Here is an 18,919-nt window from a genome sequence, read left to right as displayed (position 1 = left end):
TCTTTTCTTTTTTTTTTTTTTTTTTTTTTTTTTTTTTTTTTTTTTTTTTTTTGCACATTAAAATGCCCTAACAGTATCTAATTGAAAACCATGGTCAGGTTCAAATGTACTTATTATAGTTGTGTATTGTTTATTGCTATAAGAACTGGAGCGTGAATTCTGTAAAAATGTATCTTATTTTTATACAGATAAAATTGCAGACACTGTTCTATTTAAGTGGTTATTTGTTTAAATGATGGTGAATACTTTCTTAACACTGGTTTGTCTGCATGTGTAAAGATTTTTACAAGGAAATAAAATACAAATCTTGTTTTTCTAAACTGCTTCAAATATCTTATTTAAATAAATTATTAAAAAGAGTGAAATTTTAATAGTAAAGTGCCTGTACTGATTTTATGACCTATTCTATTAGTTCTGGTTTAGATTATTAAATGCAGTTATTACCTGCATTGGGAGCTATTGCAAAAGTCTTTGCCTTATACATGGACAAAACAAATGGGAGCTGTGCAACAATGTAATATTAAATGTTACATTGTAGCACTAAACCAGTCTCCAAATTGAAATCTGTTTGCACATAAATAGTACTTAAAATTAAGAAATGGTACCATATGATTATTTTAAGTGAGCTGCCCTCTTGAACAAATCAAAACTTTTAAAATGACACTAAATCAGACCTATTGACCTTTCAAGTTCTTTTTAAAATTATATTAGATATTTAGTGATAGTTTTTATTTAGGCTAGGAAGATTCAGTAGTAAAATGAGGCTCCACTGGACTTGGCTGGGGCTGATAAAAAGTATGATCACAAAATGAAATTTGTTGACAGAGCCACAAGTCCTTATATTCAAATGAATACTTAAGTTATTCACACTGAGAGTTATTTTCCCAATAATTTGCAAGTGAATTTAGAGAGCATAAGCAGGGAGGGATAAAGAGGGGGAGAGAAACTCAAAGCAGATTTCACATGGGACCAGATGTTGGGCAGTCCCACAACCCTGCATGACCTGAGCTGAAACCAAGAGTCAGATGCTCAACTCATTGAGCCACCCAGATGCCCCTGAATCTAGAAATCGTAGAAGGCCATACATGATCTCATTATTTTATAGTTAAAACAGGTTTTTCCATTAATTTTTTAACACACCTGATAGCTTGATAATTCGTCCACTAGACTTGGCTCCAAATGATTTTTTGGTGTATCAAAAAGTGAAATAGATCTACAAAGAGATTTGTTGTCACTAAGGATGTTTAAAAGAAAAAAAAAAAAAAAAAACTGCTGAAGAGGATTCCAAAGACTTAAAACAGGTTCACCAGTGGTGGGCAGTGGGGCTGGGAAAAGAAAAGGCAGCTACATTGAAGGAGACAAGACTCATTTTGATTTTTAAAATGTTGGGTGTGCTACTTAAATAAGTTCTATATCTAACTAGAAACTAACATGACCTAGTATAAAAGAGTAACTTCTGAAAGGAGGTGAATAGCATTAAGAACATTCTTTCTAGGGGTGCCTGGATGGCTCAGTGGGTTAAGCCTCTGCCTTCGGCTCAGGTCATGATCTCGGGGCCTTGGGATCCAGCCATGCATCGGGCTCTCTGCTCAGCAGGGAGCCTGCTTCCCCTTCTCCCTGCCTGCCTCTCTGCCTACTTGTAATCTGTCAAATAAAATCTTTAAAAGAAAAACGTCCTTTCTATATATGATTTTGTAATACTGCTAAACTATAGCTGTTTCTTAAGAGCCTAAACTATATCTAAACAGGAACTATTTCCTTTACAAGATAGGCATTGAAGAAAGACAAAGGCAAAAGTCAGCAAAGGCCCTGTTTGTTACAGTCTTGAACTCTTAATAGTTTTTAAATTTTTACCTACTTACCCTTGTTTGGAAAGAGCACTATGGGTGAGGTTTGTGAAGATGGAAGAGGCAGGGAACACATCTGCATGTGGGGTGAGATTTGTATTGGCAGAGATGGCTTTGGCAGAGATGGCTTTTTCCAGGTATCCTAATTTTTGCCTTGTGCAACAGGCCAAAAAAAAAATAAAAAACATTTTCTAGGTTTTGTCAAGAAGTTGACATCCTGCTACTGCTCTACCTGAATTTATAAACTGAAGTATATCAATTTTTGAACTTCTATTAAGGAAATTTTCCAGTAGAAGTAGTACAATACTCCTATCTCAGCTCCAAAAGTGATCAGTTCATGGTCAGCCTACCTTGTTCATACCTACCAATTCACCATTCTACTTTGCACGCTTATTTGGAAGAAAATCCCAGACAACTGATACCATCCCCAATTATTTCAGTCTAAAAGGTAAGGATTTAAACATAACCACAGTACTTTTATTATACTTAACAGTAATGCCTAACTACCCAGTCAATATCCAGATTATCCTTACTATCTCTTAATTTATTTTTATATTAGGATGTTCAAGCAAAGTCCATATATGTTACATTGGTTTTAATCACAGATTCTCCCACCCTTTTACCCTTAAAATTGTTCTGAGATCATTTTCATATTCTGGGTTTGCTCACTGTAACCCTGTGGAATCCCTGGACATACATTTCTGTCTCCTGTATTACAAACTTCATAGATCTCAAGACTTGGTCAGATTCAGATTTGGTAACTTGTCTTTTTTTTCTTATTTTTTTTACTAGTCTGAAATTTTAGAAGTCTGGCAACCCAGGCTGTGTTACTCTACAAGTGTTACTGGACGGCTGCCTCATTGACTAGCTGTTTCACTGAGTTCCTGATTTTTTTTTTTTAAGATTTTATTTATTTATTTGACAGACAAAGATCACAAGTAGGCAGAGAGGCAGGCAGAGAGAGAGGAGGAAGCAAGCTCCCCGCGAAGCAGAAAGCCCGACGTGGGGCTCCATCCCAGGACTCTGAGATCATGACCTGAGCTGAAGCAGAGGCTTTAACCCACTGAGCCACCCAGGGGCCCCTGAGTTCCTGATTCTTAATTAGTGCCTGCACCTTGATAGCTTTGTGTGCCTATTTCCCAACTCTGTATATGTTCTCTCATTATCTTGTGTTTCCCCTGTATAGCCCTAAGTTGTAATGCAAATGAGTTGTTTAGTATTTGTTCTAATGATCTGATTCTAAATACTTAAGTCCTTTCATGGTATAGAATGTTACATTTGTCCTTAATGATTGGTATCTTAACCTTAAAGAAAGACTAGTAAATAGCATCAAAATGACTGCCTTTTTACTGAGGTCTAAGTTTTGAGGTGTTTTTTTTTTTTTAATTTTTTATTTTTTTATTAACATATAATGTATTATCAGCCCCAGGGATACAGGTCTGTGAATCGCCAGGTTTACACTTCACAGCACTCACCATAGCACATAACTTCCTCAATGTCCATAACCTAACCACCCTCTCCCTACCCCACTCCTCCTGGCAACCCTCAGTCTGTTTTGTGAGATTAAGAGTCTCTTATGGTTTGTCTCCCTCCCGATCCCATCTTGTTTCATTTATTCCTTTCCTACCCCCCAAACCTCCCACGTTGCCTCTCAACTTCCTCATATCAGAGAGATCATATAATTGTTTTTCTCTGATTGACTTATTTCGCTAAGCATAATACCATCTAGTTCCAACCACATCCTGGCAAATGGCAAGATTTCATTTCTTTTGATGGCTGCATAGTATTCCATTGTATATATGTACACATCTTCTTTATCCATTCATCTGTTGATGGCTATCTTTCCATAGTTTGGCTATTGTGGACACTGCTGCTATAAACATTTGGGTGCATGTGCCCCTTCGGATCACTAATTTGTATCTTTAGGGTAGTGTGATTGTTGGGGCATAATGTAGCTCTGTTTTCAACTTTTTGAGGAACCTCCATGCTGTTTTCCAGAGTGGTTGCACCAGCTTGCATTTCCACCAACAGTGTAGGAGGGTTCCCCCTTTTTCCGCATCCTTGCCAGCATCTGTCATTCCCTGACTTGTTAATTTTAGCCATTCTGACTGGTGTGAGGTGGTATCTCATTGTGGTTTTGATTTTTATTTCCCTGATGCCAAGTGATGTGGAGCACTTTTCATGTGTCTTTTGGCCATCTGGATGTCGTCTTTGCAGAAATGTCTGTTCATGTCCTCTGCCCATTTCTTGATTGGATTATTCTTTGGGTGTTGAGTTTGCTAAGTTCTTTATAGATTTTGGATACTAGCGCTTTATCTGATATGTTGTTTGCAAATATCTTCTCCCATTCTGTCAGTTGTCTTTGGTTTTGTTAACTGTTTCCTTTGCTGTGCAAAAGCTTTTTTTTTTAATTTTTTTTTTAAGATTTTATTTATTTGACAGAGATCACAAGTAGGCGGGGGGGGGGGGGGCGGGGAGCACGCTCCCCGCAGAGCAGAGAGCCTGAGGTGGGGCTCAATCCCAAGACCCGGAGATCGTTACCCGAGCCAAAGGCAGAGGCCAAACCCACTGAGCCACCCAGGCATCCCTGTGCAAAAGCTTTTGATCTTGATGAAGTCCCAATAGTTCATTTTTGCCCTTGCTTCTGTTCCCTTTGGAGATGTTCCTAGGAAGAAGTTGCTGTAGCTGAGGTCAAAGAGGCTGCTGCCTGTGTTCTCCTCGAGGAGAAAGCTGTTTTATAAAGCTTTAAATATTTGTTACCATGAGTTAGTAACCACATTTATTATACCCACAGCCTGCATCAAAAGCCATTCTTTAAAAATTTAAAGGTAGCTCTCATGAGTTTCCAAAAACAAGGGAATTTCATAATATTCATTGTCCTAAGGGCCATTTCTTAGGGCTGTAATAGATAATGGTGACGTTTTTGGTTTTTTTTCCTTAAAGACCAGGTTTTTCCAGAATTCATGATAAAATCATAGGCGTATTGGGAGCTTAGTTTAGCGGGATGAGAGAAGATGTACATGGGGTTTGATAAGGAAAACCATCACTTCCCCACTGGGGAAATTGGGATGGGGGGCAGTATTCATTGGTTGGGCTTTGATCCCTGCATGTCCCCTAGAGTAGCTATGTGTGTGGCTGGAAGTCACAGCTTGACTTTGTAGCCACTTGAATTTTGTTCATTGAAATTTTGTTAATGAAAGGAAGATGGACTTCATACCCCTCCACTAAGGGGACTTGGCAAGTTACTTAACCTCATCAGCCCTTGGCCTTACCTCAGAGCATTTTGTTTGACTATATATTGGGCAAATATAAAGGTTAATTTTAGCTTAAAATTCAAACAGTTTCTTATATGAAAGCACCCCAACTACTTCCTATGACACAGTTCAAAATAGAGTAATTTCAGAATGTTACTTCACCAAAGTTAGATCTGATTCTGGACAAGATTTTCATGAGAACACTGGTCCAGGTGTTCTCTCAACCCTTCTGTTTTTGCCACTGATGGTTAGTTTACATCTAACCCAGTACCACATACAGAGGAAATTGCTACTCTGCCTGCTTTTATATGTCACCCCATTCCTTTCATCAGCTATCACCTCACACTATGGTAGCAGCATTTCTGTCTATGCCCTTGCCACAGTCTTTCAAACAGCAGCTAATCTAGTTAAAACGTTAATCGTGTTCCTCTAATACATAATGCTTCCAATGATTTCCCCTTCCCTTGGAATACAATACAAACCCCTGACTCTGGCTGTACATAATCCAATGTTTGTTAGCCTCTTCATCAACCAACCCCTGTTTCTCCTTCTCATATATGCACATCTATTCCTCAGCCTTTGCATTTGTCTTTCCTACTTGGGATGCTCTCCCAAATCTTATGCCCTGGCTCCATCATCCATGTGCCCTTCCACAGGCGGCTTCTCTCACACCGTATCCAAAATAAGCATCTCTTGACACCACTCTCATCATGTTCTATTCCTTAGCACTAATTTTTTCCTAAAACCACTATCTGAAATTACCTTAGTTTTATCATTGACTCTTACTCATAAGAATATAAGCTTCAAGAGAGCAGTAAAAAGTGGTTCATTATCGTATGCCCCTCATCTAATCCTACAACTGTGCCTGACCCCATAATAGGGTGTGTAGTAAATACTGAGGAATGAATGAGTTTCACTTACTGCTAATATGGATGTTTTTAAGCCCTCAACTTTCAATGTGTTCTTTATCCAACTGCCCCTCTATGAATGTATGTATTCCTTTCACAGGGTTCTAGGTTCCTGGAGCTCGAAACGGAGACCAGAGACCTGTAAACAACAGCCAAGGAGTAGCAAACTGGTAGGCCATGGCCAAATCCTAGCTTGCGCGTGTATTTGGTTTGTGCAATGTTAGTTTTAAATGAACTAGCTCCTACATATTTTTATTGAAAGTAGTCACATAAAAACCTAAACTTTCAGCTTCTTTTTTAAAAAATATATGAGATCCACAATCCCTGGCATCAACTGACTGGCCCCAAGTAGCTCTCTGGTTGGGGTGCACACATACCAATGCATCATAGCTCCTTCTCTTCCCTCTTAATCACAGCACTGACGCCGCTGAAGCCAGCTGTCAGTTTGCATCCGTCAGTGTGCTGACAGTGGTATTTTTCTTGAATCCTGCTCTTTTTGTTCGTTGGTGTTACCTGCCTGGTCTTTTTGCAGTAGACCCCTGACGTCACAGAGGATAATCCAAGACCTCCACAAATCTCCACGTCTGTGAAAGTGGCCATATGCATACTGTGCCCAACCTCTCTCTACTGGCTGACCGGTATTCTATGGCTAACATTTTCAAACTGGAATTTCTCCTTTGACAAGCTTTTGCATTGCTGGAGTGCTTGTGGAAAAACTCCGCAAGTGGATTCTTCCTGTTTTTATACAGAGCATTTGACACATCAGATCTTTGTCCACAGCACAAAGACAAGGCACATCATAAATCTAAGCCACCATGAGGTTCAGTATTTTCCACCCTAAATTACAAAACTACCTGCTCAAAATGTTTTATTTCCTTGGATCTTCTCAAGCAAACCAAGTCTTATTCATTTAATAATTGCTGCAACATGGATTAACAATGTACAATGACATCATGTTGAAACTGGTTAGTCCTGGCAGACGATATTTTCCACACAAGTGAAATGAAGAGCAAATTAATTTTTGACTTACTTGAAAATAGTCAAATTACAAATGTCAGGTGTCGCCATAATTACACTAAACCTGATGAAGGCTACCATGATAGGTTTCTACCTAGAGAAATAAAGGCAGAGAAAGTCTCGATGGCTAGATATGTGGCAAATATCCACATATAATTAATACTTGCTTGCAGGGTACTTGCTTTCCAGTTGGAGGCCATTTTTTAAAAAGCCAAATCACATCCAAAGTAATCCAAATAATATCCAAAATAATCTTCAGTATAGTTTAGGGCCAGGCAAGCAGTATAATGAGTGCTGAGTTTAAAGAAGGAAGAGGAACCCCTGTGGCCTAAAAGACCCTGGAAAGTTTTCACAGGGAACAGGAAACATGCGGGGTGCCTGGGATGGGAAAGAGTTTGAAAGACCAAGAAGGAAAGGCAATGTAATACTGAGGTAGCGTGTAAGGGGGACTGTGGAGTGCGTGCTGGGGGGAACACCAGCCCTGTGTGGCCAGAGAAGACAGGCAATAGTGGACTTAAGGAGTCAGACTGCTGGCGGTCACTGTTTTTATCTAATTTTGTACACACTACTTAATGTCTCCAAACTTCCATTTCCCATCTGAAGAGTGAGTCATTGAGTCTGCTGTATTCAGATGGTACAAGGGTTAAAAGACATGATGTATGTATGTGGTGCACTTAGCACAGTGTTAGACCTGTAGTGAATGGTCAGTCAGTGGTATCACCATTTTAGCATTGTCAGAGGCCTGTGGATGCCAGACTGTGGTGACTTGTAGACCAGAGAGCCACTGTGTTAAGCAGGTGGGTGACTATTAACTTCCTAGGGTCACTGTAACAAATTACCACATACTTGCTGGCTTAAAAAAAATGGATTCTCTCACAGTTTTGGAGGCTACAAGTCTGAAATCAAGGTGTTAGCAGGGCCGTGCTCCCTTTGAAGGTTCTAGGGAACAATCCTTCCTTGACTCTTTCTAGCCACTTGGTGGCTCCCAGCTGTCCCTGGCATTCCATGGCTCGTAGCCATGTCATTGCATTTTCTGCCTCCCTCTTCATGTGGCCTTTTCTCTCGGTGTATGTCTTCTCCCCTCTTTATAAGGACACCAGTTACTGGATTTGGGCCCCACCCTAATCCAGTATGACCTCATCTAATTACAGCCACAAAGACACTATTTCCGAATAAGGTCACATTCTAAGGTTCTAGATGAAATGAATTTGGGGGAGGTGGGGGACACTTTTCAACCCACTGCAGTGACATAAGAAAACCAAGTTGAAAAAAACTGAAATGAACATTTTTTTAACTTTCATTTTGAAATAATTTCAGGCTTACAAAATACAAGTTGTAAAAATGGTACAAAGAATTCCTGTGTAGCCTTCACCCAGATTTCCCAACTTGCTTCATCACTCTCTCTCCCTCTGCATGTGTGTATGTACTGGATTTTCTGATACATTTGAGAGTAAGTTGCAGTCATGATGTCCCCTTACCTGTATTTTAGTGTATACTCCCTAAAAATAAGGATCTTTATCTTACATATCCATAGTAGGATTATCGAAGTCAGGAAATTAAAAAAAAAATTATATTGACCTAATCAAATATTACCAGTTTTCCTACCAATGCCCTTTTCTGGTCCAGGATCCAATCTAGAATCACATATTGCCTTTAATTTACTTTCTTCTGAAATAGTTCCTCAGTTTGTCTGTCTTCCATGACCTCAACCTTTTTTGTTTTGAAGAGCTTTATTTTTTCCAACATTATAGCTTGATACATTTCAAACCTCTAAGGAAAATTAAGAGTAGTAGCAACCAGTACCTTTATATTCATTACCCAAGTTTCATTAGTAATTATATTTTGCTACACACGCATGATTTCTCTGGGTATATATATGTAGCCACATATTTTTGTTTTCTGAACCATTTAAGTCACTTCACCCTTAAATACTCTAACACATACCACCAAAGATCGAGGACATTTGCCCCCATAGCCACAACTCAACTGTCATCATGGGAAATTTAACATTGATACAGATATGTAATATACAGTTATCTTAGAATTTCCCAGATTGTTGAATTTGTTGTTGTTTATAACTGGGGGTTGGTTGTTTGATGCAGGGTCCAAAGTTTATATATTGTATTTAGTTTACTATCTCCTAAGCTGCATTAATCTAGAAAATTCCCCATGATTAGGTCCATGTTTAAACATTTTTGGTAGGCACACTACATAGATGATACTGTGTTCTCAGTGTATCACTTAGCAGGCACATGTCAATTTGTCCCATTATCATTAAGTTTGGTCATTTGACTAAAGTGGTGTCTACCATAGTCCTCCATTATAAAGGTACTTTTAATCTGTACTCTGTGGGGTTATACATGAAGATTGAGTGAATTCCCTGTTCCTTGATAGTTTTCACCCATGGCTTTAGCATCCATTAATGGTCTTATCTGAATCAAGTTTTTGTTTTGTTTTATTTTTTACTATAGCAGTTGGAAAATGGTGGTTTTCTATTTCTAGCTGTTTAAACATTTGTTGGTTGGCATTCTTCTATGAAGAGAGCTTTCCCTTCATCTCTTACTATTTCAAGTATCTATAGACTCTTAAGATCTTAAAAAAAAAAAAAAAATTCCTCTCATTGTGATGCTGACATCATCCCAAATTAGGCCAGTGGAGACTCCTGTAGGCTAGCTCCTTCGACCTTTCGATATGTCCCCATTAGTTTTGGGCATTATGTTACTTTCTTGTACAACAAGATAGTCCAGGTTCGCCTTGTACTTTCTCTGCTTCAACCCCGGAACAAGCCATTCCTCTAAGAAATACAAGTTCCTGTTAGTGAGGGACCAAATTCTGGCAAAAGGTAGACTCATTGCTACTTGGTATCATCGTTTCTACGTCTTTTCGTATGAAACCTCCAATTCTACTCCATCACTATAGAGTTCTTTTGCTCCTTCCTCCCAGGGTAAAACAGGAGCTTTGTAGAATGCTCTTTAATTGAGGTCTGCCTGTTGTTTCATGGTTAGACTCAGGTTTTGTGTTTTTGGTAGGAGTACAACAGAAGTGAGGTTGTATCTTCCTCAGTGCATCAGATTAGGAGGCCCATGTTGATTGGTTCCATGACTGATGGTTTTAACTTTGGTCATCGATGGAGGTGGTGTCTATCAGTGTTCTCTACTTAAATGTTACTAGTTCCCCCTTTATAAGTAATAGTACCTTACAGAAGAGGTGTTTTGAGATCACATAAATGCTGTTTTTATCATCATTCTGCCTACTAATTTTACTGATGTTAGCCTGAAACATTTATTGAAAATGATTTTCTAATTCCAGCATTCCTTCCATATTTATTAGTTGGAATCCTACTGTAAGGAAGAGCTTTCCCTTCTTCATTTACTCATTTGTTTATGTGTATCAGTGTGTACCCATCTTGTGGGTCATAATCCATTACCATCGTTTATTTTGCTATAATTATCTAAGATGTGGCCAATAAGAATTGCTTTTAAGATAGTTCCTTTGTCCTTTGAGATGAATACTTTTTTAAAAGATTTATTTTAGAGAGAGATAGAGTACACTCAAGGGAGCACAAGTAGGGGAGAGACAGAGAGAGAGGGAGAGACAATCTCAAGCAGACTCCATGCTGAGCGTGGAGCCCAATGCAGGGCTCAGTCTAAAGACTCTGAGACCATGACCTGAGCCAAAATCAAGAGTCGGCCACTTAACCAACTGATGAATATTTTTAAGACTATTCTTCACATATGTGACTTTCCAAAATATTCACATTTGTACGTTCTCTAGGAGTGTGTTATGAGAAGCCCTTGGGCTTTCTCATCAGCACTGGCTGTAGAGGAGATAGAGTGACTTTTAAAGGTCATGGTCACCACAATGCCAACGTATAGGGCTTCTCGCGACAGTTTCCTTTTGGCCCATGACAACCTTCCTCACCCATGATCAGCTCCCATACTCCCAACAGTCTGTCTTTCCCTTACAAGAACATTTTAGTTTGCAGTACGAGTTAGCAATAGGTCCTTCTGCCCATTAGAGGTCACTTTTGGCTAGATGTGAAAGATTTCTCTCCAAATCTCTTACCAGCTGACTGGCAAGTTGTACTCTGAGCACAATAAGGATTTGTCTATTTCCAAAGGAACACTAATGTCTTTAGACGTGTCCACTTAAGCCTCATTTAAATCCTTAATCCAGACTTGAATCCTGGATGACAACCTGAAGGGTACATAACTTTGCTAAATTCTGCTGGGAGAAAAATACAGAGACGCCTGTTTACATAAGCACTATGTTTCACATATGTTAACTCATTTCACATCTTTCAAAAACCCTATGGGGTGTGTTGGGGGTAACTCATGAAAGGTGATTTCACATAGCCAGTAAGTGGCTTAGCCATGATTCAAACCCAAATACTTCATTCCAGAGTCCACATCCTTAACCACTCTACTGTACATCAACCTGTGTGGCTTTTCTAGAGTCCCACTGTAATTAAATCTTTCTATATTCAAGCCTGGAAACTTTGGCTTCTTTATAAAGCATCAGAGGTCTTTTGGAGATTAGTGGTGGATGCTTCTTATCAGCTGTGTGCCACTGGGAACTAGTTCAGGGGAGGCATGCCTGTGCCCACACCTGAGCCCAATGTGACCTCTGTGGCTGCAGGCTGGCCAGGTCCTGGGATCAACCCCAGGAACCCAGCAGCTCCACCACCACCCCATTCAGTGTTGCACTCAGACAACCTGAGGCCACCAGCTTGGCCTTTGCCTCCTAGGAGCTGCAGCATCTGGCTTTGGAAGAAGCTTCAAATAATTCTCCAAGGTACTTGATAAGGTTCCTGACCTCTCCTCCTTGGCAGAGAGGGTGGTGAAAGGGGGCATGGGTTCTGGTGTTCGACTGGCCTGCATCAGAAGCCTGGTGCTCCTGTTCAGTGCTGTGTGGCCTTGGGCAGAACTGCTTAGCTCCATGAGCCCGAGTTCCTTCATCCCCTGGTAGACGATGGAGACGCTTCCCGGCACGCGTGTTGTGAGAATTAATGATGTACGTAAAGGACGCGGCACAGGGTAGGAGGTACTTGGTAGATTTTACTTTTATCACTTCCTTAAAAGTAGAGCCCTATTCCCAATCCGAGTGACTGACTGATGTCGTGTCCTAGGTGGCTCTGCCTTTTCCCCAAACACTAGTGCCTCTCTCTGCTGGTTGTTACTCCTTGAGCAATGAAAACACATCCCTCCATGCCGGTGAGTGTCCTCTCTTGTGCCTGGCCTCATTCTCCAACTAGACTCAAGTCTGGGACTGTCCTTTACACGTTTTCATATCCCTAGGCTTAACCAAGGACCCCAAACAGTAAGTGGTCAGTAAAAGACTGTTGATGAGAGACTAACAGAAGTTACTTCGCAAGGATTTATGGAGTGTTTACCAAGTGTCGGGCAACGGGCCAGGCTCTGAGAAGAGCGAGGTGATTTAAAGCCCAGCCAAAGGAGCTCCTGCTCTGACTAAAAGCTCCTGCTAAGGCCTAGAACGGGTAATGCACCTTTTCGTCCCAGGGAATGACTTCCTCTGTTGAGGAAGTCTGGTTTACTGTGTCTCAAACAAGAGGTAAAGCCAAGTCCACAGCCCAGAGCCTTTTCACTGTGGAGAGTGCATATGATGGCACTGAGTGCCCGAGGACCCTGGGGCCATTCGGACCTCACAAGCTGTTTTTGCCACCTGCTCTTTAAGACCAGCCCAGCAGCCCCTGCCCTCCATGGTGAGCACAAGGACACAGCCCACGCTGTCCTCACCACAAGGGGTCAGTGTAAGACCGCCCAGGCTAGAGAAGTTGGTCAGTGATGGACTCCCTCCCTGGGACTCATTCCAGCCATGCAGCATTTGAATGATTTGTTCTTGGGTGCAGTGGATGAAAAGAGAGAGAGTGGGTCAGAAAAACTGAAACTATCTGTTGAATTCACAAGTTGCTACAGTATGAGTTCAAACAATGTTTGACTATTTTTAGTGCAAAGACAGGTGATTTGAGGGGTTTGGAAAACAAAGCACCATCTGGAAAACCAAGAGATAAGTGAGGAAATACAATGCATTAGCAAAAACTTTACTCTTTCATTTGCAAAAACAAAATGACTTCTCCTCTCCCCCACCCCCTTCTCAGGAAAAGGAAGGCCTTCAGGAATTAGAAGAAATGCAATTTACTGACCAAGCCTCCCTCTGCAACAGAAAAAAGAACCTGCCCTCTTATCTGGGTTCAGAACTGGCAAGCAACATCGGCGTGGGCACTTCATAAACATTCACTGACGAAAATGTCGACAGTGCAAAGCAACCATTCTGTTATTTCAAGAACCCTTCTGAAATGCCGGTGATTGAAGCAGGATCTTGACTATCCTTTGCAAATCTTGAAGAAGAAAAGCCCCATTCAGCTGGCCACATGGAATAAAACAAGCACAGTGGATTAACCTCTCCTGGAGCTGGGACATATTCTCAAAGAGCAAACCGAAGCAGTGGGTAGGATTTTTAAAACGTCCCAAGCAATGGGGATTCAGTGCCTCCACCTTGTAGGGAAAAAACCCACCTTACTTCACTTTGCACGGACACGCAGGCTGCGCCTATGAACAGAAATGGCTGAAGCTGGCATGGGGTGCGGTGGGGGGGGGGCGGGCTGGAGGGTGCAGTTGGTTTTAGTTAACATAAACCATCCCGATCGTGATGTATCAGTCGAGCTGAAAGACATTCAGGGAGAACATGGTGAAACCAATGGGTTGGTATGTTGCCGGGTCAAGGTCTGCTTGTTTTGGCCCGGGTACACCTGGCCTTGGCCAGTGTGATCTTGATAAACAGAAAGGAATCCACCTCCATAACCACAGCCCAGAAAGCCTGTGTTGGTGAAGCCGGGGTCTGGCTGAATTGGACTAGGATGGCTTGGAGACCTTCCATCAGAGAGCTGGGCTCTGTCTGCCCCTACAGAACCTCTTCTGCTGGTTCTAAGAAGTACTCTTCCTGTGTCAGTGGTTGGCTGACGCAGGCCAGAGCAGGGGTGGAGCAGCCACAGCTTGGGTGTGGGCCTGGGCTATCTTCAGCCTGGAACAGGACAGCTCTATTTCCTTACACCAGCTTCCCATCCCCGCTGCCACGCTGCCCCTCCCCCCATGAGTAGCCTCACATTTTCTCAGCAACAGAGGGGTGGTGGGGCGAGTGCCTCCTTCGTCCCCAGTCCCCCGTGCTGGATCGTTTCACACACACACACACACCCCTACATGAGGATGGCTAACAGCTGAAGTCCACATCAGGGCATCAACCCCCTAGTCAGCCTGGTGATGCCTGAACAGGCTGGGAGTCCCCAGGAAAACCACATCACTTGCCACAGCTTTAGCCCCCTGACCTTGGCCTCACATATAGGCCTCTACTTCTAGTGCCCACCCCTCCCACCTGCCCCAACTACCACCTCTGACCTTATCCAAATCTGCCCTTCCATTTGTCCCTCAGATACTGCTTGACCATGTATATGTGCAAGACAGACCCCTCCTGGGAGAGGTGGCTGTGGCACTCTCCTCTCAAACCCAAAGACCGGGGAAGGAAAAGAACATGAACTGAGTCTTTGCTTCGTGCCGGGAGCTTTAGAAGCATGATCTTTCTTAATCTGGCCCTGCTACCTTAGAGGAAGGCCCCATTATTACCATAATAGCTGGCGCCACGTGGAGGTCAAGAGCAGGGATGCTGCTGCCTGCATTTCAAGTCCGGGTTTGTAACCTTGGGCCGGTGATTTGACCTACAGGCCACGTCACCAGGAAAACGAGGATCAGGTTACTGTGAGCATTAAATGAGTTAACTCATGTAAAAAGTGCTAAGAGCAGCCCTACGGAAGTGTGAGTCACTGTTATATAATATCAGCTACTGTGTGTTCAAGATGAGAAAACAGAGGCCACACAAGCACGTGTAGAGCCTAGGTTCTGGTGGGCTCCATACCAGGGCCCTCCCTCCCCGCATTACATGCTGCTTCGCTTTGACACTAGCGTGTCACCCCCTTCCAGGGAGAGTTCCCTCTGGCTGATACCTGGAGCCTTAAAAGTGAGTGTGGAAGAGAAACTGGAGAACAGGAGCCACAGAGTCTCGTCTGGGCTCCGCAAGTCACGTCCCGGGGAGCTGAGGATTACCAGTGACCAGCAGTGCTCCAGTCCCCATCTCTGGGCAGGAGGGTCCTGTTGGTTGTGGTTCTGGAGAGGGCTGGCTCTGTCACCTGCTCCTTCCTCTCCTCAGAAGCAGGCTGAGACCCCAGGATTCCATCCCTCCTCCTCATCCCTGCTCTCACCCCCATCCTAGAAACGGCGTTGTTTCTCCTCAAAATATGGCAGATGTTCAATTTAAACCTAACCCCACCTGCTCCAAAGCACATATTCTCTCCCATGCTTATCTGGGTCAGTTGCCCCATGCTGCCCAGACGTCTGTGGGAGACAGACAAATGAGGCCACAGGGACTGGCCCTCATGCCTTGGCCTCCACATGCAGGGGCAGGAGGAGACAGGAAACCAGAACAAAGGCCAGTGCCAGTGGCAGGCACATGTATGTGTCACTAAGTCACCAAAGTATAAATCCAGTTGATGGGAAACTCACAGGCACCCCCCTAACATGTTACAAGGGGCTCCCTTCAGCCCCAAAGTAGAAAAGCATCCAGAGGTGTGTGGGGTCAGGCAAACTACAGTCTCAACAGTGTTGCTGAAGCTTATATCATGCCTTGCATTGGTACTCTCCCTGTGAGCTTTGTGATCTCGGCTAAATCTCTCTGAAGCTCTCCGGACCAGGATTTACAAGGCAAAGAACCCCCACCTCACAGGCTTTTGCTAGGGCTAACTGCAGTGCCATAGGCAAAAAATGCCAGGGGCTGGCATGCGAGAGAGGTTTGTAAAATGTGAAATTTCCTAGATCAGGTAAGAAACCAGGTATAATTTCACTTAGTTCCACCCCAGGGATGGAGGATCTGGAAAAAGGCTTTCTGCACACGTGCTGGAATGTACCTGTCTCTTGTGGGTAGAGAAGCAAGCCTTCAGGTCACTTCTCGGCACTGTGGGTGTCAGAGGCTCGTCTCAGAAAACCCAGTCCTGGAACTAGCAGTTCCCATGATGGGTTGTCGACTGCCTTCCTGGGTCCCCCAGGCCTCTGTGACGAGCTATCCACCTGCCCCTCCACTGTCAGGCCCCCTCCAAGCTTTTCAGGGTCGTGCTCCCTGGTTCCCTCAAAGCAGGATGATATTTGGCACCAGTGGACAAAATTCTCAGTTGGGCAGTGAATCCCTAGACGCTTACCATCCTGCCTGCTTAGGAGGAGGAGAACAGAGAGGGCATGGAGCAGGAGGGGAGGACACAGGGTGAAAGTTCCAGAAGTCCAGCAACCTTTCACCCCTGTCCCAATGACAGGAAGCTGAGTCTAAAAGGAAACTCCTCAGAGGCCTGGGAAAAAGCTGGTAAGGGAAGTAAAGAGTTACTGGAATGCTGAATGCTGTGAAGGAATCTGTCAGATGAGAAAGGAAAAGGAAAGTGGTTATCCAGGCCAAAGGGCATGAGTTTTCAGTCTACTATTCATCATGACTGAAGGGGGACTGTTGACCAGATTATTTCATTCCACAGGTACGGAGGGAAAGGCTTGTTACTTTTTTGTGTGCAGTGGGTTCCTCCCCACCTTGTGGACTGTTCTCATCCTGCAAGGCTGGGGGAACTCAATTCCAAGCACTCAGTGTGGTGAGAAGGTGAGGGCTTTGAAGCCAGAACACCCGGTTTCAAGCTGTTGCTCCCCTCTGACCCACATGTGACCCTAAGACCTCAAATTCCTCACCTGAAAATAAAAGCAGTTGCTACCTCCAGGCTGCAGTGAGCAGTCTTGTGAGAACATGTGTGAGGAGGCTTCTCAAAAAGAAGGGAACCTCACAGCTACTGGTCACTTGTTATTTCTTTTTCTTTTTTCCTTTGTTTTCTATTTATTTACTTGAGAGAGAGCGAGAGAGAGAGCATGAGAGGGGAAAGGGTCAGAGGGAGAAGCAGACTCCTCACCGAGCAGGGATCCTGATGCGGGACCCCAGGACCATGACCAAGTGGAAGGCAGTCACCTAACCAACTGAGCCACCCAGGTGCCCTCACTTATTATTTCTAATCTGTAGGAACTCTAACTTCTCTCCAGGCCAACTAGCATTGTCTCATTATCAGCAAAGAGAAAGATAGCGATTTATCAAGACCTTTTATCATCTTTGGGGATTTAAAGGTTTTAAAGCCTGAAGAAGAGCCAAGTGCTTTGCTCTTTCACATGTTCCTCCCCATCCCCAGCATCTTGCGAGAAACATGGGCCTTTTTGGGGAAAGGCCACCATCAGGCCCCAGCCAGCCCCTGGGGAGCAAGATGGGGGACACAGAGCTCACACACACTCCCCCTTCCAGTCTAGGACTGCAGTAGGCACTTTTTTCTTCGTAGGCCACTTGCTCCATTAAAATGGTATCTAAAATTAAATTTTATGACGAATTGATATAAAAATGGGTATGATCCAGGCGGGGCCCCTGACTGTATATTCATCAGGATTACTTTTTAGGATTTAATAGAAATTTACTTTGAAAGAAATGCAGGCTGAGGAGCACTTTCGGCACTAGGGGGCAGCACGAGCTCACGAGATGCTTATGGGGCCCCGGGTGGAGAGGCGGCCTGGTAGGCAATGGGGAAAGACAGAGCAATGACTCCCACTGCTGACTCACAAAGGGCTTTTGCTTCTCACAGAGTGTTGTGTTCGCTCCTCACATCAGCCCCAGGAAGCAGGCGGGTGGGGCTGGAGTTACTGCCCGACTTGGGACAGAGAAGGAAGGCTCACCCTGGGAGGCCCCGTGGGGCGCTGGGTCACACGGTGGCAGAGGCGGGCCCAACTAGAATTTCCTGGCTCCTCCTGCCATGCTTCTCTCTCAGACGCTGAGCTGGGCTGGATACTGAGCAGATAAGGGTAGGACCAGAAGGCCAAACTCAACCTCCAACCTCCAAGCCTCCCCGGCCACCACTCCTCACCCCAACTCTCTGGGAAGCAGCAGCAGCCCTTCTGAAGCCAGGCAGAGGAGACCCAACATTCCAGACCCAGGTCCTACCCCCAAGCTCCCTGGGGGCCAAATGTGCCTTTGTTCATTCCCTAGGCCCTGCTGATCCACTGGCCAGCCAGGAGCAGGCCTCTTAAGTGGGAGAGACGTTCACTCTGCTCCATGAAGGGTAAGCAACGCCAGAAGCATACAAAAGGCATTCACTGTGCAAAGGCTAAAGGAAGAAATAAGCACTAGAGAGGCACCAAGTGCCTGGCAAAGGCACACAGCAGAGAAGGAAAAAGACCAGAAACAAAAGCAAACAGAGCACAGGCAGGAGATGATGGGATCTTGGAGGCTGCTTTTCCACGTCCCAGGGGGAACACCCAGCCTGTGGCCTGATGGAGAGTGCCAGCTATGCTCGAACAATAGGCCTTTCTCTCTCCTAGGCAGCTAAGCACACACCCAGGAGGAAGAGAGCCCAGCTCACGCAGGCCAACTCTGCACTGGGGTCTGGACTGAAGGGGAAGCTAGTTTACAACACAGATAATTTGTGTTCAGTTTCCTTCTTTCAAAGTGAGGGCAGTGCCTGAGCCCTGTGATAAATAAAAGGTAGATTTCTTTGCTGGATTAGCAGAAAAGGGTTGTTCACTTTTTCAGGGGAAACACGAGAACCCAACTGAATGGATGTGGCAAAAGTCCACAGAGTTCCAAAGAGCATCTTTGTGATTCAAAGGAGCCAAGAAGGTTCTGGAAACAAGGAGTCCCTGGTGAAGTGTGGCCAGGGCTGAGGCAAGGGGACACAGCATTCTGGGGACTCTGGGGGCTCCAGATGCTCCAAGGACAGAGGTGACATCCATCCACCAAAGAGCATCTGTCCTCAAGGTCACCAAATAGG

General features: G+C 43.9%; 1 long non-coding RNA gene across 2 annotated transcripts; it reads left to right on the top strand.

Moving 5' to 3' along the window:
- The first annotated feature begins 2,035 nt into the window (after positions 1–2,035).
- On the top strand, positions 2,036–13,517 carry LOC116864719. 2 transcript variants are annotated; one of them, XR_004382079.1, is made up of 3 exons: positions 2,036–2,295; positions 6,110–6,179; positions 13,145–13,517. It is a non-coding gene; the product is annotated as an uncharacterized LOC116864719 (long non-coding RNA). The 2 variants fall into 2 exon arrangements; XR_004382080.1 differs by lacking the exon at positions 13,145–13,517 and adding an exon at positions 8,344–10,282.
- Positions 13,518–18,919: the final 5,402 nt, after the last annotated feature.

The sequence above is a fragment of the Lontra canadensis genome, unplaced genomic scaffold, assembly GCF_010015895.1.
Source record: "Lontra canadensis isolate GAN:19392208 unplaced genomic scaffold, GSC_riverotter_1.0 scaffold6, whole genome shotgun sequence".
Classification (NCBI taxonomy): domain Eukaryota; kingdom Metazoa; phylum Chordata; class Mammalia; order Carnivora; family Mustelidae; genus Lontra; species Lontra canadensis.
The sequence above is the reverse complement of the archived record's forward strand: the minus strand, read 5'-3'. Positions and strand labels throughout refer to the sequence as shown.